This window comes from Dermacentor silvarum, chromosome 7, assembly GCF_013339745.2.
Source record: "Dermacentor silvarum isolate Dsil-2018 chromosome 7, BIME_Dsil_1.4, whole genome shotgun sequence".
Taxonomy (NCBI): domain Eukaryota; kingdom Metazoa; phylum Arthropoda; class Arachnida; order Ixodida; family Ixodidae; genus Dermacentor; species Dermacentor silvarum.
The window spans coordinates 88,721,266-88,745,861 of record NC_051160.1 but is presented as its reverse complement, the minus strand read 5'-3'; the positions used below and the strand labels follow the sequence as shown (position 1 = coordinate 88,745,861).

At 43.8% G+C, this 24,596-nt stretch overlaps 1 protein-coding gene and 1 long non-coding RNA gene across 3 annotated transcripts in view; both read right to left on the bottom strand.

Annotated features, from left to right (window-relative positions):
- The window catches only part of LOC125946854 (uncharacterized), a 184,956-nt gene that overhangs the window by 104,326 nt on the left and 56,034 nt on the right, over positions 1 to 24,596 (bottom strand). The gene's annotated exons all lie outside the window — the stretch shown is intronic.
- The window catches only part of LOC125946855 (uncharacterized), a 43,806-nt gene that overhangs the window by 6,480 nt on the left and 12,730 nt on the right, over positions 1 to 24,596 (bottom strand). The window contains exons 2-4 of the long non-coding RNA XR_007467928.1: positions 14,594 to 14,619; positions 8,398 to 8,465; positions 3,135 to 3,221 (exon numbers count right to left, since the gene is read on the bottom strand). This is a non-coding gene — a long non-coding RNA (uncharacterized LOC125946855). The remainder of the gene's footprint in view (positions 1 to 3,134; positions 3,222 to 8,397; positions 8,466 to 14,593; positions 14,620 to 24,596) is intronic.

Sequence of the window (24,596 nt, the reverse complement as noted above, 5' to 3'; positions counted from 1 at the left end):
GTTGATTAGTTCGGACAGTTCAGCAAATTCTATCTGATTTCTCGAGTTTGACACTTTCATGTTTTGTCGTTTCTTTATTAGGCCCTTTGTTTCCTGGGAGACCTTACCTACTGGTTGCCGTGGTGCCTTACCTCCCACTTCAATTGCTGCTTCTGAGATCAACTTAGCTACGGTTTCATTGATTACCTCTGTGTTCTCTTTATCTTCCTCTTATAAAGCTGCATATTTGTTTGCGAGCACCAGCCTGAATTGGTCTGCTTTTACCTTTACTGCGTCTAGGTTGGCCTGTTTCTTCTGTACTGAGAGAAATCCTAGACCTCACTATCCTATGGTCACTGCACTTCTACATCCTGCACTATGCTGGGATCGGCAGAAAGCATGAAATCTATTTCATTTCTTCTTTCTCCATTATGGCTTTTCCAGGTTCACTTCCTGTTGCTACGATTCCTGAAGAAGGTATTCGTTATTTGGAGCCTATTCATTTCTGCGAATTCTACCAACATATCTCCTCTAGCGTTCCTGGAATCGATGCCGTAGGTGTCAATTGCTTGTTCACCAGCCTGCTTTTTCCCACTTTATCATTGAAATCGGCCATAACTACAGTATACTGAGTTTGCACGTTTCTCATCGCTAATTCAACATCTTCATAAAACTGACCTATTTCTTCATCATTGTGACTGGAGGTTGGTGCGTAGGCTTGTACCACCTTTATTATATAGCTCCTATTCATCTTTATTACGATGACTGCTGCCCTCTCATGAATGCTGTAGAATTCATCAATGTTGCCTGCTATGTCCTTATGGATTAGAAATCCCACCCCGTATTCTCTTTTAGCAGACGACGTGTCCGCTAGTCAGCACTATATCACCCTCACCAGTTCTTCTAAGGTAAAATTGACATCACGCACTACGAAATCTTCAAGTCGTACCGCTTTTGTGCATTTCCAATGTTTAGCGCAGGTGCTGTATCATTTCAGTTTCTCTCTACATTACACTACAATGACTTTACAATGACTTCTTCAATGAACACGATGATAGATATCAAAGAATAAAACAACGCAATGACAAAGAACCGAGTACAGTTTGTCAACGCAGGTCACGCAACTAGAAGATTGTTAAATATAGAAGAAATGATGTCATCAACCACTCAGGTAGAATTATTTATTCACTGGGGTACCAGCATTCGTGGAAGGTCATCAGACTCTGCAACATTTGTTATCCCCATTCTTCCATCGACAAGCACCATGCATCCCTTCATCATCGAGACATTGCTACGTAGACGTGTCGCACAATGCATATGCATGAATTATTGTTTAGATTTAGGCCTAGCTTATGCAACGTACACTGCAATAATATAAAAAATGCATGATGGGAAATGTGCGACCAATGTGGTGCAGAAACATAAGCATTGCATGTGGTTAAGTGTTGCACAATATAAAATAAACACATTTGCACAGATAGTGCTTATGTGTAGAGCTTCACTAAGGCCGCGCTTGGCAAAATTTGTACCATATGCGTCAGACTGACTTCGTGTTACTTTCATTTGTTTAATTCTGCGTTCTGTCTCGGTGTTCCCTTCGTTCATGCGCTTTAATTGTTCATTCCGTTGAAATAATGTGAGAGAGGGCTCGATTCTGTCTCCTCCCTAGCTCTGTTCTCATCCGCTCGAATTGCGCGTACTTGCAACATCACACCCACTAGACCTCCCCCCCCCCCCCCCTAAAGGGTATCTTAGTATATATGAGACCACAGATAGGTCAACAAAAACAAGAGCCGGTATCGGAGTTCACAGTTATTCAGGTGCTTTGTTTTTTAGGGATGAATTTAGTAAGGGATGTTCGCACGTATTGAACTCTAAATGGTTCCGATTTGGCTTCTACTATAGAATGTGGGATGTACACTGCGTCTCTGAAATCAGCAACTTCTGTGTTTTCGCAAGACGCTTTGTCAATGGGATATATAATGCCAAGCGCATCATGAAACGCCATGTACATATTCAATCATGTTTTATGCGATCCTGGCGAAACAGGGAGAAGTCGAAAATATCCCGCTGCTCCTGATGATCTATAATAAGTTTAGTTTTTTATTTGCACGAAATATTTTTTTTAATTGCCGGTGGAAAATAGCGCATTTCCAACCACTTACATAGTTGCTCAATGGCGCCGCCATTACTTCTACGAGAATTCAAAATGCTTCAATTATATTAGCATAACTACGCGAATTACATTTTAAGTATTTACACAGTGGCACTTATTGTGTGCTAGGAATTGTGGCTAGTAAGATTGCAAGGCATATCCACTTGGAACAACATCTAAAGAGGGCACCGGTTTCCAGATAAGCACTTTCAAGCTTGCGTTAAAAATTCACAGTTGTTTCATTTACTTTCTTATGAAAACGCTGTTTTATGCATTGCAGCATGAAAGGAGCTGGAACGCCAGTGAAGTTTGTCGAACACCTTAAAAATTGATATCTCGAATTTGGTGTAGCCCTGGCATTTTTGTTCAAGTGGAGACGCCTTGCTAACTCACTGGCTATAATCCGTAGAGTGATACATTTGACGTAAAGTAATTACTTAAAGGTTAATTAGTTTATTTACGGTAGTTATTCAATCAAGCATATTGATTTATTGTAGAAGAAATGGCCGCCTCATCCTGTTTTTCAAAGGGTTACAAATGGGCTGACACAGGCAATGTTTAACAATTTTCTTCAGCAAAAACATTACATCTGCTATTACCAGCCTTATTTAGGAATGGCTTTCAATCATGCATGGTAAGGGTCATGACTAGAGCCTTCTGTGATCGTGCATGTAGAAACACAGGTTTAAACTGGAATACGAATTTGCTGATCTGAGCAGATGAATTTTAGGTTGTTCACCACAACCATTTGTTGATTAAATGTCGCTATTACGTGGTGGCTATGTATGGCGCTACGTATATTACGATATGTCTGTACAATATAGTTTGCTAGGTGACAAAAAAATCGACCCCTCGGGCCCTCTTAATCTAGTTTCAATTTGCGTGTTTAAGAGCCTAAATGAAAACATAACAAGCGAAGCATGCTGCAGGAGGAAATGAGCAGCTTATAAAGTAGTTTACAATATTTCTTGCGGCATAAACCCAGGACAAATAAACTCACCTTTTGTTGAACTTATTACTGCACAGTTCTCGCCTGCGTAGTAAATACGGTAGTTACCCTCAATCACTGTTTTAAGTATAGGTGTTCCTGCAAAGAAAGAGATAGAGGAAGCAATAAAGTTTCAAAAATGCTCCTTGGTAGCAGTTAGCACAATTAAAAAAAATTATTCCAATTCGTTTCGCAAAAGTCAGCGAGTGGAGCACGTTTGTAAAACGTGAAGGCGAAAGCCTGTTAGCTGTCGAAGAAGATGACGACGAACGCGCGAGCAGTGGCACGAGCGTGTCTCCCACCATTTGTGTGTAAGCAGGCACGCAATAGGCACACCTTTAGTAAGCCAGAACCATGGAGCAGCCGTTCCTTCAGTGAAGTGTGCTCGTCTCGCATCGCGGAGGCCCGGGCTCCAGTCACACCCAAACAGAAATTTACCAAATTTTCTTTTCAAGGCCACAACTTTCTTTTATGTACAGGAACCTCCCTGCGAAATGTGATGTCAATCCGAGCTTTTTAGATGTGTTTGCACTCTTTGCGGCGTCGACCATTTTCGGCACGGTGCAGTTTTGCCAAGGTCACCGTAATCTCACCGCCAACGGCACTGCCAACATAGCCACGTAAGGCTTTCACCTAATAAATATGAGGAGCATTTAAAGCAACCTATTTAAAAACTCACAAAGCCGTTTCCGGAAAGATATTGTTGAAGCGGACGTGAGGCTGATCGCATTCTTTTTCGCTTAAAAGTGGAGTGACGGTCCTGCTAACTTGAACGTACGCATAACTCTACTGCAGGGCAAACGTTGTTCAGACGTTCATAGATTTCATCTTGGTTATGTCATCAGATGGAAATTGAGGCTCAAGGGAGTGGTTTTTCTGTCAACTCGTGCGTGCTGAACAAAAAGTTTTCCAGCACAGAACATTAAGCAATATAGCCACCCTCATGCGAGTGCTCTAAATGATTATTGAAATTAAGGGCTTCAACCATGAACAAAAGCAGAAGGTGCTGTGATACAAGGTTATAGGTTTCTGTTGAAGTGGTTCACTTTCAGCCATTTAACTCTTTGAAAGGCTTTTCTTTTTTCTTTTCTAACGTACTTGTTCGCCTTCTTGATTCAATTTACTTGGAACGCTACATCAGCAAGGCCTGTTTCCATCATACCCAAGATTACATAGAAATATATTCGCAAGTGCAACCACTTCAAACTTCTCTTGGGCCAGCTGTGGCCCAAGATGAGCTACAATCGCACGGCAGTTTCGCGATCGTTGTGATGAGTATAAAAATTCGTAAATGGACATTTTGAATTTAGCAATTTTTATTACAGAACCTTTCTTCCATGTGTGAGTCTCGGAGCTCAGTCCTTAGGCTTATAAATGTTGATCGTAATAGTCTGCCGATATTTTTTCGGGGATATTGAATTCGCGCTACCAGAAGCTCAATATTTTTGCAATAGACGCAATGTACTATTGGGCTTGGTTATACAGCAACAAGGTTAACTATTGCCACTGCAAATTCGCAAGTAGAAATTTGGCAATCGGAGGGATAGAAAGGCCAGAAAATATTGTATGGGAGGAAGCGCGGAAGGTAGATGACGCGTGGAGTTAGGCAAGTCTAATTCCTAGTTCCTCCCGAATAAGTTCTTTGTCTGTCTGTCTGTCCCGAATAAGTCAATAAAGTGGTGCCGCCCAAAGTGGTTTGTGGACTCAGGCGAGAAGCCCATGGCTTAAGATATTGTCAAGTTGTATGGACGGTAATGATACAGGAGTTCCTGTTTAATAATGCCGCTGGTTAAAAGTAAAAACTGCAAAGGGGACCAATGAAGCAATGAGTACGAATGCACATTTTATCAAAACTTGAGGGAGAAATAAAGAGATTGCTCAAATGTAAAATATAGAATAAAAATTTATTCTAAATAAGCTGAACACATACATGTTAGTGAGGAATATAAATGAGAAACTAAGCATTGGTTATTTGGCAAATTACTTTGGGATCACTCTATAAAAATTCTTTATGGACCACAGCAAGCCGAAGGCTGGAGACACTCCTGTGGTGTCATAGATTGCTTGGGACATCGGAGATAGTAGTATAAAATTTAGAGGTCACATATCAGACACAATTTTAGCTCTCTCATCAGAAAGAGAGAGAGAGAGAGAGAGAAAAGACGTGAAAGTCAGAAAGGTTCACCACAGTTATTGTCTGGTTGGCCACTCAGGACATAGCGATGGGTAAGAGCAGAAAAGATGAGAAAGAAAGGAGAGACGAATCAAACGTCTGTCAGCACACTATTCATTTTTAATCATTCCCGATACTTCAAAAAAAAAAAACAGCAGCGATTTGAAAGGCCTTGGGACCCACGTCGGCAGGTACCAGGGCCCAACAATTCTAGTTTCTGTAGGGGGCGGTTGTCAATTTTGTCGATCATCATGCTGAGGACTTTTCCTTGTGCATTGAAAGGAGGATAATCAAACAGAAGGTGCGTCTATCGTCTGTTTGCACCCAGAAACTTTACATTTCGGACTTTTGGCCATTTGGATGTAGTAGGAGTAGGCACTAGTTATGGTACTCCAATCCAAAAATTAGAAATTAGTTTTCTACCTCGGTGGCAAGCAGTGCGAAAGGCATGGTTTTAAATGATGATCCAATGAACGAAAGTGCCGGTTTGTTATGTCTGGGTTATTTCACTGGCCCAAGGTAAGCTATCGTGCAATCGCACGGAGCTTTCCTGCTGCGTGACATCGGGATAGCATCGACATCGGGATAGCAACATATTCGCGACTGTCGTGGGCGGATCGAGCGGATGCATCTTCTTGGTAATTTGTGAAGGTACCACAGCGACGTGGCAACCATTGAAAAACGATGTGATGTCCTTCCTTAAGTTCCCCAATGGTAAAGCTCTCTTGTGTCCGCGACAAGTCACTCGTGGTGTGAACGCCGTAGTGCAAAGACCAAACCAATGATGGCTGCCTACGAACTGGGTTTTTTTAATTGGTGAAATAAATTGCTGTATGTATTGCTGCAAGTTTCCCAGCCGTCGGTGATGTTAAACGAGATGTCTGGAATTTTACCTCAATAGATTTTGGTAGGACAAACACAGGAGCTGCTGAACTAGAGGGCATTAGCGATCCACAGAGTGAATATGTAAGCGGTCAATGTGGACTTTGTGCAGTGGCAATAGTGTTGCCTACTTCAATGCTACTCACGTCCGGCTTTCAGGGACACTGGCTGCGCAATGCTGCTGCCACTGTTGGAAGATCCCCCGGTTTCTATGGGACGGGCTCATTTTTCGGTTATAAAAAATCGTAGAGGAGCAAATTCCACAAAGTCAGCAGAAAGGCACATTCTAGGAGTTGTACCGCGCTTCACAAATGCAGCAGTATTACTATCGAGGTTTCACAGTTTGTTACGACAACGTGTAAAGTTTAAACAACAGTATCCTATCGAACTTACCGAAGTGACGCCTTGTTTTTCGGAACGAAAAGTATCCGTTTGAAGGAAAAAAAAAACAAGACGTTAACCTCAAAATTACCCGGAGATGCAAGTAGTATGGAAGAAGATTTCATTGCAGGCTGTCATCATGTCTTCGCGTGAAGAAAGACCGTTCCAAAACGACGTTCTTTGCAACGCAGTCGCGCCTTTGAGCGCAGTATCTTGATAATACACATCGTATCACGCTGTGATCACTGTGCGCCGCGGCCGAGGGGTCTATCAGTCGTGCCGCAAGTTTGTGCATAATCTCTACGGCCCGAGTTCGATTCCCGAAATCGTGTTGCGTTACAGCATCGCTGAAGATATTGTTGCCTGCTTTTCCGCTAGAGCGCAGCACTCAAAATCTTCGCTGCAGTCTTGGTTTCACTTCTGGAAATAGACCCAGTGAACCCCTCAAGTTTGAGTATTCCTGATCACGAAACTTATTCTGGTGCTTTATGACGTAACGCTATTTCAATCTGTTTTTATTCCAATCTCTTGACTTCAAATTGACGTAACCGCCGACGCAAGCATCGGGCGGGGACTGGCAACGTTGTTTGAAAAGGCCATTGAAGCGCTCTCTTCGTTTACAGAACGTCACTTTCGTTTTTTTTCAAAGTGAATAGCATTGCCTTACATGACAGGTTTTAGTTAGCTAATTGGCTGATTAGAGGCGAGCGGTATGCAGAAGTGGAGAGGGATTCGGTGGAGCTGGGCTAGCGTTGCTAAAATAGATAACCTGATGCGATGGGTGAATGCGGCGTCTACGATTGGTTCACTTCCCTTTGCTTAGCTTTTGGTGTCTGGTAGAAAATCACGGCGGCGAGCAACGCAAGGTTATAAATGCAGCCTAAACGCATTCTCAGTAAAACAAATTGGCATAGCCATGTCGTGATGTACGGAAAATCTGGATCTGGACGACAATGGTGCCTTCTTGATACCTGGAAGAGCGAGGCATACTTGAGGTGAATGTAGATAAACACTGGGAACATATGTCATGCTGGATGGACGGAACAAAGAGCCCTGTTTCTTTCCCTCGCTCTAAATCACGTATGTGACCTAGTGGTCGGTAGGCTAGTAAGTTGTTAAAAAGGTATCCTTGCGACATGTCGCATTTGTCCTCTTAGAGCTTCAACGGAAATGTAATTTGCGATTGGGTTGTCACGCGCTATGGCAATATGGGCTGTGGCGGATGCACACTTACTGAGGTTGAGGGAAGTCTGTGGAAAGTACTGCGGGCGTTCGTCAGTGCGTATAAATTCAAAAGAAGAACGGCTTCCCCGATCTGCTTGTGGATATTGATTGTCTTTTCCGTTTAACATTACAAATAATATTGTTTAGCATTCGTTTGGTACTTATGACGCACATCGCAAGCACGGAAAATTTATATGCAATGTGTACACTTCTCACCTAGTACATCTACATCAGTTATTGCATTGTGGCAAGTGCTTGTCACTTGAACGTGTACGCCGGCTTTTCCTATAAGAAGTTCATTTACCACTAGGATGGGATACATACCAAATACAACAGTTATAAAGACCATTGCCGGCGCCACCTTTTTAAATTATTTTACAAGAAAAACATTTAAGTGTCATGTTGCCGATACAATAAATCTCATACCACCAAAACCAGGATTCTTTACTCACATGTAGGTCGGTAGGTAGAAATTTACAAGAACAATGGTTTCACTAATATTCATGTGGTGTTTGGCTCTTGTTCACTTGAGCGTTTTGGTTATAACACTCACTTGGCAGCTGCGTCTGACGCACAGAAATCTCAGAAAAATTAAATGCATAGTACTGTTCTCACCTTCAACTTCTACATTAAGCATTATAGAGCTTCCGCTGCTTGTCACTTTAAGATAGACATTCGCCTCACTGAAATATGCAAGAAAATTGGAGTTAGCCCCTTTAAGAAGAGGCAAAGGTTTGTTTTGTTGCTGTATTAGCAAACTTATCAATTAATATATATCAACTCAACGAGTAAACCTTACCAGTTCGCCTATGCTCCTACATTGGGCCAGAATATTTCGGTTTTAGGGAAGCCTATTTCCACCTATATTTACTAATTGAGTGAACAGTTAAAAGAGTAAATTTGTTTAGGTTCCAAAATTGCAACATAAAGCAACAGTTCCATATAATGCAAACTCATCACTTCGAATAGTGCCTCACTGGTACTTATTTCATGCAGCCCATTTCTACAACTCCTTACCGTGAGAAGTCGCTTATCACATTGTCATGACACACAGCTGCCTAAATAATTACCACAATAACAGCCTTGTGTACAGTTAAAATCGAAAGTTGCGTATGGACTCAAATTTTGTTCAGATAAAATATTTGAATTTATGTAGAGTCGTTTTTTTATGAGAGGTGCTTTCCACATGTTTCGCCTCTCGCGGAGCATTGAATTCGTTGGTTTTCACCCCTTAGCTAGACAGATAAATAACTTGGCGTAGAATTACACAAATTTGTATTGGACACAAGTAAATACCGTATGAAATAGGAAAACGTTACTTCAAAAAGTACGCGACATACGGCCGGTCGAAAATGTCGCAGTTTCGACCTGAAGTGATTCACCGATTGCGATAGCAAACTAGTAGACAGCTAGGAGAACTAAGGATAGTACTTTTATCGGCCATATAAAGTCGTAAACATTCGCTTACTAACTAAATTAGCAAGCACGGTGTCCCCACGTACAGGTAAACTTGAACGCTTCTCGCTCGATGACCACGGAAACTCGCTGTGAAAACGTTGTAGAGAGGAGGCGCGGCAGCAGCGAGCGAAATGACGTTCGCGCTGTCGCTGGCTTCAACGTGAACGTCGAAAGCACAGCGCATACGAAGCGACCGGTACTAGTTGCGCTCTGTCCACATCGCAGATCGCTGCTGCTTACGGCCGCGCCGTAAACAGCAGCCGCCGGACTAGAAGGCCCCGCACCCTCTTCTCTCACCTCCTACCTGTGTCTCGCACGCAATGAACATGACGCACTTCCGCCCCACCTTCCTTCATCGCGCGCGTAAGATTGAGCCGCGATCGTCGGCTGACCCTCGCAAGTTTTCAGTCACACATATAGCGTGCGCCGCGCGGCGACGATGTTACCACGTTTAGATTTTATACGGAACCTAACGGCGACGACCACGACCACGGCGCGGCAGAAACGCTCTTGGAGTGTCCATATAATTGATATCGCAATAAAATAAATTTGAGCTACACGTTAAAGGTAAATGGATGGTCCAAGGCTGGTGTTTGTTACGTCCTTCCGAAAGCCCGCCCAACAGTGATCTTTAGTTATGCTACTGATAACGAACACCGAAACACATCCAATTGTGAGCATTTGACACCAGAAGATCCTCTGTACCAAATACAACAGTGGCCTTTTTAAAAAATACCGACTGGAGGGAAACAATGTTTCTTTTCTTCCCGCAACTAGGTAACCTGCCTCAAAGGTTTCAAGCATTTTAATTGGGCATTTTGGCATTTTTGTTTAGAAAATTTAGCACTGTTCACTTATCTAGATTTCGTCATATTGAGGTACTTTCCCCAATAGTCGCACTCCGTGCCCTATCGTCCGTATTGGAAACCTATACAAAACTTTAGCTTTTCGCTATCGTCTAAGCAGTGCAGTTTCTTCAGGCTACAGAAATTATTATTGAGTGGTAGAGTAGACCTGCCAACAAAGTCAGCCAATTGACATATTTGCTACCTGCAAACTGCTTTGACTTTTTTTTTTGGATCTGTAGTTTGACCAGCTGCGTTGCCGAAAACTTGAAAGAATCTGTAATTGGTTTAGAAAGAGTAAAATTTTGTCCAACTGCATTAGAGATCCTAGAAAATCACAGTGCTTTTTTAATTTGTACGTCAGCTATCCAAGAGAATTCTTCATTATTTAGTAAAAGACATCTTCTGAAGTGTGCGATTTACACTCTCTATTGCGTGTAAATGCAATATTCCGGAAATAATATATGCAAAGAATTACTATAGGCCATGGAACGCAGTACGATCGGAGCCCAGTACGTATAGCGTGGCTCAACACTTATCTGTGAGCTCAAGAATTTTTTAAGAGCGAAGCTGTTTAAGGCAGCCGTAATTGGTGGTGCGTAGCCGTGGTAGCCATGACAACCCCGAGGAGGAAGGTGTCGGAAAGCAGCAGCGTTCTTTGCACTGTGCCAACCTTGGTTAGCCTGCCTGCGTTTGTGGCATGCCAGGAACTCTGTCGCTCGTAGGCGCCCACGCGTCCAGCGCTAGTCACGCGAAATGTCGCGAAAGGGAAGGTACCTCCAAAAATGATCGCTTGAGAATACCTTCCTACATGCGTAGTTAAGTTAAACCAAGTTAAGACCTAGCAGCAACCAAGTTCATACCTACCAGTAGCAGCCAGTAAGCTTCGCTGTGCCTAAGCTTTGCGCGACCGAGTGGAAACTTGCCTGATTTTTTAAAGTGTCATCGTATGCCACCTATCGGATATCTAATACCAAAAATTTTCACAATGTCAATGTCTGTTCTTGAGATGGAACATCAGCATATAAAAAATGAGAGCTTGTTTAAACAAGCTCTCATTTCCCAAACAAAGGAAACAAAATGCCAAACAAAGGAAACAATTTTTGCAGTGGCGAGAATGTGACCGCAGCTTGCGCAAAAAAAAAGCGTCGATGCCTCAAGTCTTTGTTACCAAAACCTTTCCTGGTACTCATGCTCGACATTCTTGCAAATAGCACTCTTGAGGAGGTAACCAAATAAAGGTAAATAAAGACAAAAACGAATGCTCAGATTTGTCTTGTTTTCCTTTAGGCTGTTGTTAGGTGAATAATGTTGAGCTGCCTGTTAAAGGGTGATTGCGATTAGCATTCTCTGATAACTTGGCCCATTTTACACTGTGATGTCCACACGTTAGATCTTTTCCTCCAACTTGGACCACTTGGAATGTGTCACTGAATATGTGGCCGAATAGACAACTTGGGTGATTAGGTATGTGCAACTCGTCATGGAACACAATGTATGTACACATTCTTGGCCAATCCTCCGGAATAGCTATTTTCTCTTGCTAGATAGTAGAGGGACTAACTGAACAAGGGACAAGAAGCAAATAAGCAGTTACCAAAAAATTGAAGAAGTGAGCTACAGAAAAGTGAAAAAGTTTCCAACGAAAGCAGACGAGTGTGGAGAAACAAGTGAAGTTAACAGAATGCTACAAGAGAGAACGATGAGCAAGAAGCGTTAAGTTACAGTGAAGTGAAGAAGATACCGGTAATAGAAAATGGAAGTAGGCAGAGCAAGAGGACCTTGCAAATTACGTTACAATGTGTCTGCTCAGCCTTCCATTGGACTCTACTTTGCCGTTTGCCTTTCGCGGCTAGGACACTCGCACATGCATGCACTCTCGCATGCACTCACACATGCATTGCCATATGAAAATTAAATGTAAGCGATTTCATTGCTAATCCCATGGGTAATTTCATTCCTCGCTCATCATCTTTTCTTTTATTGTGCTCCATCAGAACGGCATTTTACAAAATTATCTCTACACTCTGCTCGCTTTCCCGCATTTACCGAAGTTATTTATCTCTACACAAGTTTTTTTTTGTTTGTGTTGTCACGTGGCATAACGTCCTAATGGAGCTAAATCTGAACACGCAGACCCGTTTCATTAAGATACTGCAAGAGTGACTTTTAAAATGATTTGTCCCTAATACATCTTTCATAATCTTCTACTTGATTACTGCTCAATTTCAGACCTTTAAAAACAGTTTCGCGAATTGTCTTTGTCCCAGGACACGTCCAAAGTAGATGGTGGGCATCCGCTGCAGATGAAGGAGCAGTGCACGTCGGACAATAGACAATGTCTTCGTGTGGTTGACCCCGAGCACAAGTGACCGCTGGTGTAAGGCACACGCCGGCCCGCAGTCTCTGGACAGGGACTTCCTCCACCCGAGAAAGATTGTGGGGAAAGGAGCAGTCATGTGACGCCGGAGGATGGATTTTCACGCAATTAAAATACAGCGGGGGTCAGAGGGAAGGGAAAGATGAGGAGTTACGGGTGTCGAGAAAGAGTGAGAAATACGACCCACAAGGTCATTGTTGTGGTCGGGACCATGTGCCTGCACCCGCTGGACAGTAACATTCACACGTATAGAATTGTGAATCTTTTGTATATTCTCAAAAATACGCAATGTTTTCGTTACTTCTTTGAGACGCTTAACTGCGCCGAAGCTCAGTATAGATGTGGGCTTCGCTGATGTTAGGCAAGTTGGCGATGGTTTCTGTCGCATTGTGTGTAGCCTGCAGCTCATACCCATAACATAACTTTTCAACGCGCCCGATTCTCGGCCAACCTCTATGTGGGTGGTACCGATGGCCTTAGGATCATGATTACCATCGTAGTTCAGTTGGCCAAATAGAACGGAAGAACTTGTAATTATGGCATGCAACTTTATCGTTTCTGTGCTAATTGCATTACCGCGATATTTATCACGAGAGGTGCTGTGGCAGAAATTTTTAGAATAAACACAAGAGAACGTACGATCCAGGTCATTTTTCCGTGCAAAGAACTTCCTTAAAGTTGATTTGAAAAGCCAATTTGGAAATTTCTCCGTTAATGAAAATACGAGCTGGCGCAGCACACACATTAAGCCCTTCATTTCTCGATGTGAAAGAGACGCAAGCTGGGATACCAGCATTCGTGGAGCGTTCTTCAAATGCAATGCCTTACTTAGTTTTCTTCAAATCAAAACAAGTGTGTCATGCGCCAGCCTCATGTTAGCTTTTGGTAAGGCAAAAATACAGAGTAGTTTCAAAAATATTGCTAGTAGACATTCCTTCGAAGCGATAAAGGCGTGCCGCTAATAACATCAGAAACTGGGCTCGTTGGTTCAGCTTGAATAAAAATTTATTAGCTTGGCTTTAACGAGAACGTAAGTTTTATGCTGATGCATCATAGCTGTCAGTTATAAATTAAATTCAGGAACAGGTTTATACGAATGGCTTGAACGAATTCAAATAAAAACGCCACCATCTCGTTTTACTGATCGGCACGCATTTATACAGTCATAACTATAGAGTGCAATACGATTATCCTCACACGAAGCCCACGTTTGGCTGAAACAAAAATAGTCAAAGCAGTGATTAAGGTTGGATAATAATAAATCGATTTTACCTGATTTGTTTTGTAAACATAACGGGCCTGATACTTTTTACATTAATACTTTTTAATTTGTACTATAATCTTACTTTCAGCCCAATATTTGTCCACTGCCGCTCTAAGGCTTGTTCCAACAATATTCAGTTACCCTTGCGTTGTACCAGCAGGATAATTCCATAGCGACAAATTTAATAATTTAATTGCATGACAATGCGCTGCCGTCCTTGACAGGGGTTATTTTTCCTTGTTTGACTGAGAGTGAACCTCATTTCAAAACACCAATACAATATCCGTTATGTGCCCTACGATTGCAAGGCCTGCGTGACTGTTTCATACTTTCAATCTAACGTGTTCTATATGCTTCCCTCGACTGCTGTGTAGTGAACACTGATGTCCGCCTCCACCGCACACTCGCAAAATGGAACACATAGCCTTATGAGCGAGCAGCACGTCACCAAAGCAGCCTCCAAAATACAATATTCTCCCAGAACAATACCAATACTGGAATACCATCTACGGAGGGCTAGAAAGAAGACAACTTGTCGCTACAAATCCCAATAAAGCACCGCAATGTATGAACCTTCAAATAAATTCTTGATTTCCAGCCCAATGGCATAATATATGTTGAATACAAGAACATCTATGCATCGTGCACTTTTGTCAATTTAGTTTATATACATGTTTACGCCCTAAAGTAGCGCAATGGCTTAGGCTTCAATTAAATTCTTGATTCACAGCCAATTGAAATCCTATATTTTGGATACAAGAATATGTATGCATCATGTACATTTCCTAACTAAATTTACATACTTGTTTACCATTGATGTAAACGAAAGTGCTTAAAAGTCTGTGCATTCATTGATATACGTACTTGCGCTTCAGATGATCAGGGGCCGGCTGAAAAACAATACGCATTCAAATTATTATTTGCAGGGAGGTGCGTGCAGGGTAAAGCAGTGCAAGACTTTGAAACCTTCGCCACGTGAAGTGAACACAGAAATATATATAGCAGGAAAAAATCGGAGCACGCTTAAGCTTCGCCTTTAAGAGTGGAACGCGATAGTGTTATTGGGACCCGTTCGCATCGCATTTTTATTTGAGTCGGTTTCACTGCAACACAGAGCGTGGGAAAGCCAGCTTGCAAAGACCAAGCTAACACCGATCACCATAAAGTCGACTTCACTTTTAAACAAAAAGGCATTGCTGGGCAGACGCTTTTTTTAGAGAGAATACAATTCGTCTTATATTAAAATGTGAAGGCTCCAGAACCTTTTTTTATTATTTTAATAATTGTTTGCTATTGCCCCGACGCCTCGCGTGTCCAAAACGCATTAGGCAGGCCAAGTCCCAATTTGACCTGCTGAGGATGCGAGTGCCATCTGGATAAAATTTTCGCAAGTAGCATACCCGAGCGCACCGCTGTTGGTATAGTAGAAAAAAGGAGTTTTTTTTCAACCTCCTTGGGTAGAAATGCTGGCAAAAAGGGTTTGTGTTTGAGTTTCCGCGCGACAGAATTATGTTTTCTCGTGCATTCAAATAACAGTCCGACGCCACCATGTCTGTAGGTTGTGGCTAAGTCGCCCTTTACCGTTTTTCTGACGGATTTCACTGTGAGAAATTCAATTTTTGTTCACTAACATCTTGCGCCACGCGGAGGGCCTGCGCGGTCGGGGTGGTTCGGGATGGTTTTCTCCGCCACGGACGCCGACATCCACGCCAACGCCAGATTTTCTGCGACACGCGGCAATTAACGCTTTCGCGTTAAAACATTGCCATAGAAGACAAAATACCCATGTCTCGACATTATTGCGATTGCCTCTGGTCATACTGTCCCACGGAGAGAGTGAGAGAAATAACTTTATTTTGCCCAAAATGTGGTTAGAGGAGGGGGTAATGACTATAAGCCTCCCCCGTCCCCCCTTCAGACGGCGGCCGGCAGCCCCTAAGCCGCGGCGGCGTCTTCAGCCACTTGGACTACTCTTGCTTGAATATCCGGGTCCGAGCTGAGCAGCACAGTCTCCCATTGCTCCTCATTTGTTATTATTAAGCTTGGTTGTTGTGTTTTTGACCAATTACTGTTATTGTATTGTTTTTTGGGCATTCCCAGATTATGTGTTGAAGAGCTGCTCGGTTGTTACAATGCTTACATACGTCTGTGTATACGTCTGGGTGATAGTGACTGAAGGCAATGGGGTTGGGGAATGTGTTGGTTTGTATTAGTCGCCAAGCCACCGATTGCCACTTGTTTAACGAGCAATGTGGTGCCGGGTATCTAGCCCTGGTCAGTCTGTAATGATCTATGATTTCCCTAAAGGAAACCAGCCTATCTCTGCCTGACCGGCGGATTGCGAATGCGTCCGTGTTGGTGTTGGGGACGTTGTCTCGGTCTGCGAAACCTCGAGCCGCATCATGCGCATTCACGTTGTCTGGCAGGCCAGAGCGGGCTGGTGCCCAGATGGTTTGTATTCCTCTGACTCGGTCTCCGTGGAAACGAGCCTGTAGGATTTTTTGCGCCTTTGGCGAGATGCGTACTTTAGTGTAATTTAACATGGAGGTCTTGGAATCACTTACTATAATTTTATATTTGGGAGAAGATGTCATTGCTAGTGCAATGGCGACCTCTTCTACTACCTCTGGCGTTGTTGTTAGGACTGTGCGTGACGCAATTGCATGTCCTTGGTTATTGACTACTGCCACTGACATGACATCTTGATGTTCGTAGTCGGCTGCGTCTACATAGAGCACGGCTTTAGAATTTTCAAACCTTCTTGCTTTGGCTCTTTCTTTTCTTCGTTCTTCGTTGTGCGAAGGATGCATGTGTTTGGGTAACGGAGGGATATATAGGCGTCTCCTAATATCCGCTGGTATATCTGTTTTGATGTCAGTTCTGGGTCCATAGTTGATGCGCAGTGATTCCAGAATAGATCTTCCGGTTCGACTTTTGGAGAGCCTCTCCATCTGAGCAGTTCTGTGCGCTTCTATCAATTCTTCTATGATGTTATGGAGTCCCAGTGCCTCGAAACGTTCATTCGAAGTGGCGGCCGGGATCCCCAGAGCTTACTTGTGGGTTTTCCTGATGATGACGTTGATTATTTTCTTTTTTTTTTCAGTTTTAAGGTCTAAGAATGGTGCTACGTAGACGATCCGGCTGAGAACAAAGGTTTGAATTAGTCTGATCAAGCTATGTTCTTTCATACCGTGGTGTTTATTTGCTATGCGCGAAATAAGATGCCTTGTCTGATATGTAGTGCTTTCCAACTGTCTGATGGTTTCAATATTGTAGCCGTTTCTCTGAATCCGCATACCGATGATCTTTATACTTGTAACCAGCGGTATGGGTTGTTCCTTGGCTTGCGAAGAGCTGTATATTGGGGACTTCAGTTTCTTTTTTCCTCTTGACGTAGGCTGGTATAGCAGGGGCTCGGATTTCTGCGGGGAGCATCCCAGACCTCTCGACCCAACGTATGCTTCTACCGAATCAATTGCCTTTTGCAGTGTTTCCTGAATATGGCCATCACTGCATCCCGCTATACATAGCGTAATATCATCGGCGTATAGACTATGATTTAGATCTTCAATGTTATTAAGTATTTCTGGGAGGCCTATCATGGCGACGTTGAAGAGGAAAGGCGAGAGGACAGACCCTTGCGGCGTACCTCTGCTTCCCATCTCTATGATGATGATGATGATGATTTATTGGCATCCCCTTTGAAACGGGGCGGCGACAAATAGTCACCTAGCCTGCTTGATTTAATCAGGTATACTATACATGTTCTTTATCTTGCATTTTTGTATACCTATCATTATTTTTCTTTTTCAAAAATTTACCTTGTACCACTGCCTATGATTTTAAGAGATCAGGTCGCATCCATCTTTTCCCTACTTTTTTTCCACCAGTACTCTAATCGTCTCTTGCTGATCTCTACGGCTGATCTGTTTATGTTTCCTTCCACTTTAAACCCAAGCGCTTCTGGGAGTTGCACGTTACCTACGGTTCTCGCTGGGTGGATCCCGTCGCATTCCATTAGGATGTGCTGAGTGGTCTCTGGATCTTTACTGCGGCATACACATGTCTCATCTAATTCCGAATATTTGTTCCGATATGTTTTCGTCCTTAGGCAACCGGCTCGAGCCTCAAATAGCAAGGCACTGCCCTTTGTGTTATCGTACAGATTTTCCCTTCTAATTTCTTTCTTCTCATTCTTGTAAATCTCCATTGTCCTTTTCGTTTCCATTCTTTGCATCCAATTCACGGTCTCTATTTCTCTCACTTTTCTTTCTGATGACCCCTGGTTGTCTATTTACAGTTTCGATTATCCTGTACTTGGTTGCCAACTTCCTTGACCTCTTCCTCCATTCTGTGTCCACGCTTTTCATGTAGAGATACTTGTGCACTTTAGCCGCCCATTTATTTTCATCCATGTTCCTGAGCCTTTCTTCAAAACTAATTTTGCTTTGTGCTTCTCTGACTTCAAAAGAGGCCCAACCCATGTCTCCATGCACTGCCTCATTTGTCGTATTACCGTGTGCTCTCAAAGCCAACCGGCCTACTGATCTTTGGTTAACTTGCAAACCCGCCAATATATCCGATTTTAAGCATATAATGGTATTTGCGAATGTTAGCGCTGGCACCATTACTCCTTTCCAGATTCCACGCACCACCTCATACTTATTGTGGCCCCACAGTGCTCTGTGTTTCATTAATGCTGCATTCCGCTTCCCCTTTATTTTCAGATTATCTTGGTGGTTGCTTGAGTAATTCTTTCCTTCGTTTATGTGTACGCCGAGGTACTTATATTGCTTCACTATGGGTATTACTTGCTGTTGAATTGACACCACGAAGTTACTCGTGTGCTCATTAAAGATCATAATCCCTGATTTCTCTGTGCTAAACTTAAGGCCTAGATTTGTCGCTGCGTTCCCACAGATATTCGCAAGTATCTGTAAATCTTTTTTATTGTCCGCTAGTAGCACAATGTCGTCTGCGTACATCAGTCCAGGGATCTTCTGTTGCACCATTTGTCCATTACGCATGTAGGATAAATCAAAACCTAATTCGCTGTTTTCCAGTCGTCTTTCTATGCCCTTGACGTAAAGCGTGAACAACAATGGTGACAGAGGGCATCCTTGCTTCAATCCTTGGTGAATTCCCACCATTTCATTTCCTTTTCGGCCTTGCCATGCCACTTGTACTTGGTTGTCTCGATATATCTCCCTCAGCAGCTCCACGAAATCGTCATCTATGCCTTCGTATTGAAGAATATCCCACAACAATTCCCTGTCTACGTTGTCATAAGCTCCTTTAATATCTAGAAATGCTATCCATAAAGGTCTTTTCTGAGCTACTGAAATCTCTATGCACTGAGTTAGTACAAACATATTGTCTTCTAAGCGTCTGCCTGGCCTGAACCCATTCTGTAGTTCCCCCAATACACCGTTTTCTTCCACCCACTTCGACAGTTCTAATTTTATGGCTTGCATTGCCATTCTATATATCACCGACGTTACTGTAACTGGCCTGTACGAGCTCGTCTTATCCTTATCTCCTTTGCCTTTGTAGATAAGATTCATCTTGCTTTCACGCCATCCAACGGGAATATTCTTTGTTCTAATCACTTGCTCTATGGCATTAGTCAGCAGTGCCTTGCTTTTTGGACCGAGGTTTTTGATTAGCTGTATTGGGATTTCATCGGGTCCTGCTGCCGTGTTGTTAGGGACATTTTCTGCTGCCCGACGCCACGCCTCCTATTGGCAAGATTGCTCTTCTGTCAGAAAGTCTTTGATATATTCGTACGTCCTACTCCAAACTCCAAAATTTTCCAGGTTTTCCAATATTGCTTCATGTTTCACATTGTCGAAGACCTTGGTTAGGTCTAGTCCCAGTAAGGCCCTGGTATCCATCCGGAAGTAGCCGTTTCCGTCTATTATTTGATGCTTGATTCTCAGAATTAGGTCTTGCGTCGATAACTTCGGGCGGAAGCCCACCATTGTGTGTAGAAAGGCTTCTCTGTTCTCCATGTATCTGTTTAATCTGTCGAGGACCACGTGTTCCATCAATTTCCCAATGCACGAGGTCAGCGAGATTGGTCTGAGGTTTTCAAGCTGTAGTTTTTTTTTGCCTGGCTTCGGGATCATTACGATTTTTGCTGCTTTCCATTGTTTTGAGATTTTGGCTCTCGTCCAGCAGATGGTCATGTATTTTATGAGAGCGTCAATAGACTGACCATCCAGGTTACGAAGCATCTTGTTGGTAACTCCGTCTGGGCCCGGAGCAGATTTTGTGCGGAGGTTTTGAATAGCCCCTCGTACCTCTGCCACGGTAAAAGGACGATCAAGTGCTTCGTTGTATGCCCCTGTGTATGCCTTGAGATTTTCCTTGGGATTGGATCCTTTGTATTTGTCTTGGATATCTTTAATTACCTCCTTGTCTGTACCAGGGTAATTATGTATTATCTTGCTTAGGTTGTGCCTTTGCGTCGTCTTGCTCTTATCTGGATGAATTAGATATCTAAGAATATTCCATGTTTTGGCGAGACCAATCTGTAGATCTGTACACCCTTTCTTCGCACGTGCTGTACCAGTTTTGTCTGGTTAGTTGGTTCGCGTAATTTTCTATGTCCTGATTTTGCCTTGCAATGCGTCTTCGTAAGTTACGATTTAGCTTTTGTTTGCTCAATCGTCTTTGCAGGCCTTGTTTCGCTTCCTACATGTGTAGGAGCTTGGCGTCGGCTTGCTTTATCTCTGCTTCCTCTGGTATTGTGTTAGTTGCCTGGTCGACACATTTGTGCAGCTGTTCAACCCAGGATTCAATATCTTCAATGACCTTCGGGTTGGTGCTGTTTACTTGGGATTCGCGTTCAGCCGTTCTTATTTTCCTGAATTCATTTCATTCGGTGATTCTAATTTGGTTGCCTTCTCTGGGCTTGGTTGTTCCTGCAACTAGTGTGGTGGCCAGTATGTATTGGTCACTTCCGAGGTTTTCCTGTAGATTTAGCCATCCCACATCAGATTTAGTATTTTTTACAAATGTCAAATCTGGCGTTGTGTCCGTACACACGCTGTTCCCTAGCCTGGTGGTATGTGCTCTGTGTCGGTTATCAGGGTAAGACCCCCTCGCTGAACGTCCTGCCATAGGCGTCTTCCCTTCACCGTTTCCAACTTGTAGCCCCAGGCGGGGTGGCACGCATTGAAGTCTCCTGTGATTATTAAAGTGTGCTTTTTTGCTATATCTAGCACCTTCCGGAAAAGATTCGCGAACTATGTTTTTTTGTTTGGAATACTGTATACGTTGAGTACGAAGAGACTGTTCTTGTTTCTGTTTTTTGCCGACATAATTTCAACTAAAACGTGGTCTATAGATTCTGTGCCTATATCATGTCAGATTGCGTCGGACCAGTGTCGCAACCACAGGCTTGTTGTTACTTCCATCCATATTGGCCAGGTCTCTTTGACAGAATGTTTTATATCCCGATAATTTGCCAGTGCATCCGGTTTCTTGTAGGCAGATTGCGTCAGGCACTGGCCCCATAACTTTAGTATTTACAGACTGTTGCAGGTTTCCTCGTTTCCTACGAAACCTGCGACAGTTCTATTGCCATATTACATAAGTGTTATTAGTAGCCATGGCGACGTTATTGGCTATCCTTTGTAGCCCTGTTTACGTCATCTGCGGTTGGCCTAGAGTATGGTTTTTGGGTACCTACTTGTCCCCCCATGCCTTCCGTATGCGTAGCAATTTCGAATACAGCAAGTCTGGCAATACTATTGGCCATGTATTTGCCCATCATTCTTTCTATGCTTGCATTTATCCTTTCACTAATGGAGTTACTACGAATTTCTAGATTGCGATCCGTCTGCTCACTAAGTAATTCTAACTTTTCATTAAGAAACTTTTCGTCTATGTACTGTGGTTGTGGCGCCTTGGCTACTACCTCTTCTTTCTGTGTTATTTCGGCAGTAGCCCTCCTTTTCATGGAAGGGGATGCGGACTCTTGGTTAGCGTTAGCTACAGGCCTCTTCTCTTGACTTTCTTGGATCTGTGTTGTATCCATCTCATTGTTGTAATCTATCTGCTTATTGTTTCTAAGCTTAGTGACCTCTTCCTTAAGTAATTTGTTTTTCTCTAACGAAAGATGTAAAAGCTTTTGAAGTTTGGCCAATTATGCTTGTACGTCGGCTAGTGCATCGTTTTGCGTATGTTGTGTGGAGCTCTGGGAGACCGTGTTTGCCCAGCTCACCTTATTTGGTTGGTCTTCAATGTGAGACGCCTCGGTTGTCCCGTTCCTTGATTGGGACTTACTGGACTGCTGTCTCCACGGTGATCTCGACGCCCGTGTGTTGGTAGGGGTTCCGTCGCAGCTGGGTCGTTTGTGGTCGGAGGTCGTTTTCTTGCTGCTGTCATTTTGTAGTTTTTGCGCGCTGTCCGAAATGGGTAGGCGGGGGAAGGATTCCGATCGTTGCCTTCCTGTCTTTATTATGCCTGGATTGCTGTTGCATTTTCCCTCAGCTTTGCATTTTCCCTGCTGTTGCATTTTCCCTCGTTCTTGTGCTTCCTTCTTCTCGAATTGCCACTTCTTCAAGAGAAATGGGAGCTGGTAGCGCTGGCTGCATCCCTTGTCTCCTGTGCGGTGGTCCTTACTACATAGGGCGCACTTGGGGTCCTAGCTATGGCTCTCCGGCGGATTCTTGTATCCGCAGTCCATGCATATTTTGTTTTCCAGTGCCGGGCAGACGTCAGATCTGTGACCTAGTCTGCCACATGCTCCGCAGATCTCGTTTTTATTTTTGTGCAGGTAGCCCCTGTATTCGGTACCCCTGCAATAAACGAAGTACGGGACTTCTTCATTTTTGAAGACTATGAATACGGATGTGGTCTTGCCCATTCTTCGTGCTTGCAATATTGTCGGGTTCCGTATGTTTACCAGGCTTTTGGTAATGTCTTCTTTGCTCTCTGCTTCTGGGATGTTATGTATCACATATTTCGCAGTGTCTTCAGGTGATGTTGCGTATGCCATTATTTAATATCTCTTTCCTTGGATGACGATTGCTTTTATGCCGTTGTATCTTGTAGCGCGTGCCATGTCTGGCGTGCTGATTATTATTATGTTCATGAAGTTGTTGGTGCGTAGCGTGTCTATGGTGGCGTCGTTGATGTTGATCCCGGCTGCGTTCAGGATGCGTGAGATACGTGACTTGTTTTGGAGACGTTCAGTCCTTCCTTGGCTCGTAGAATAATTTTGATGTCGTCTTTTGGTAATTCTGGCAGCCGTGGTGCTTGTGGTTGCTTGCGATGGCGTGGCCGACCGCGTGCGGCTTCCCTCTGTTCTGCGTCCTGGTTCCTGTTCTTTTTGTCTTTTCTAGGAGCCTCGACGTTGAGGTCCTCCAGAATCGTGGCTCTTCTTTGACGGTGGCTTTCCATCCATCCAGCATCAGCCTTAAAATCTTCAGGCGAAATGATTTCGCCTTCCACCACCACCTCGATCCTTATGATGTGCCTTGCGTTGTTTTGCTGTTGTTTGTTGCTCTGTCGTGCGAGCTGGCTCTTCGAGCGCAGTTGGTCCAGGCTTCCAAGCTCCTCGTGGCGCGCGGCCTCACCTGCTAACGTGGCGGTCGCCTCTCACCGATGGCGCTCCTGCTGTCCCGCTCAATCCAGAAAATCAGCTGTAAATTCTTCCTGATGACCTGATTTCCAGAAAACTTGTATCCGCAGGTTCCTTGCACCTTTAGACACACTCATACCTAAACATCGTCGCAATATGCTTGTAATTCCGCCACAGATGTAAGAAAATTACGGAGACTTTGTGAGGTGCGACCGCTCCGCGCGTTCGTCGTCGTCTTCTCCCGGTGCCAAGGAGCTTTGCTTAATATGTATTTAGGGGGTGCAGTGCACTCGTCGTCTGTATTTGTCCATTTTGAGATGATGTGGTACAAATATATGAGGAACCGCAGGGCACAGTGCAATGTAACAAGACAGGCGAGAACACCGTCCGCTGGTCCGGCAATTTGATCCGACGCACCGCTCGTGTACCATCGAAAATAAATATGAAAACGAATGTAGTGATACGGGTGGCTGGCCTCAAGCAGCAGTCTCTAATGGACGGTGAAAAAGATCAGATCGGTGTCGGATGGATGTAGATTCTATGTTAGATTGGTGTAGGATGGATGTAGATTCAACCACTTATTTTTGAGCGTAATACTATTTACCATACCGTATTTGCTGGCGTAATCCTTGCACTTTTTTTTTCGCGGAAAATCAATGCAGAGTTCATGGGTGCGATAATTACACGGGAAAAAATTTAGCGCGAGAACGTACAAACAGCGAAAAAAAAAAACCGAAGCGCTTGCAAATTGGGGTGCCCGCCGGTGGCCCTGTGGCCGTTTTCCAGAGCATAATCAATCACTTTCAACTACAAACCAGCTGTGTACCGTCCGCATCGATCCGTAGCGAAGCGACGCGAACAAAAACAATGCCGATATCTGCTACCCACGCGCGACTATACGTACTTACAAAATTTCTCAAAATGGCGGACACCTCGCCACTTGTGGCTTGGCTTGAATTGGACGAGGGCTGCGTGCTTAGATAGTATTCATGATGCTTAAGAGATGGCGCTCGGCTGTCATACGCTATCATCATCAGTGGTCGGAACAAGCAAATGACATCTGCTGCTGCAATTTTATTGCGATAGCAATTATATGGACACTTCTACCGGATTTCTGCCGTCGCCGTCGCCGTCGCCGTGAGGTTCCCTATAGATAAAATCTTCGCCGCGCGCCGTAGGCCCGAGCGGAAGCGTGCGGGGACGCGCGCTATCACGGAGAGCGAACACGCTCAATCACCCACGCGCAAGCAAGGAAGCGGGAAGCCAGCGCCGGAG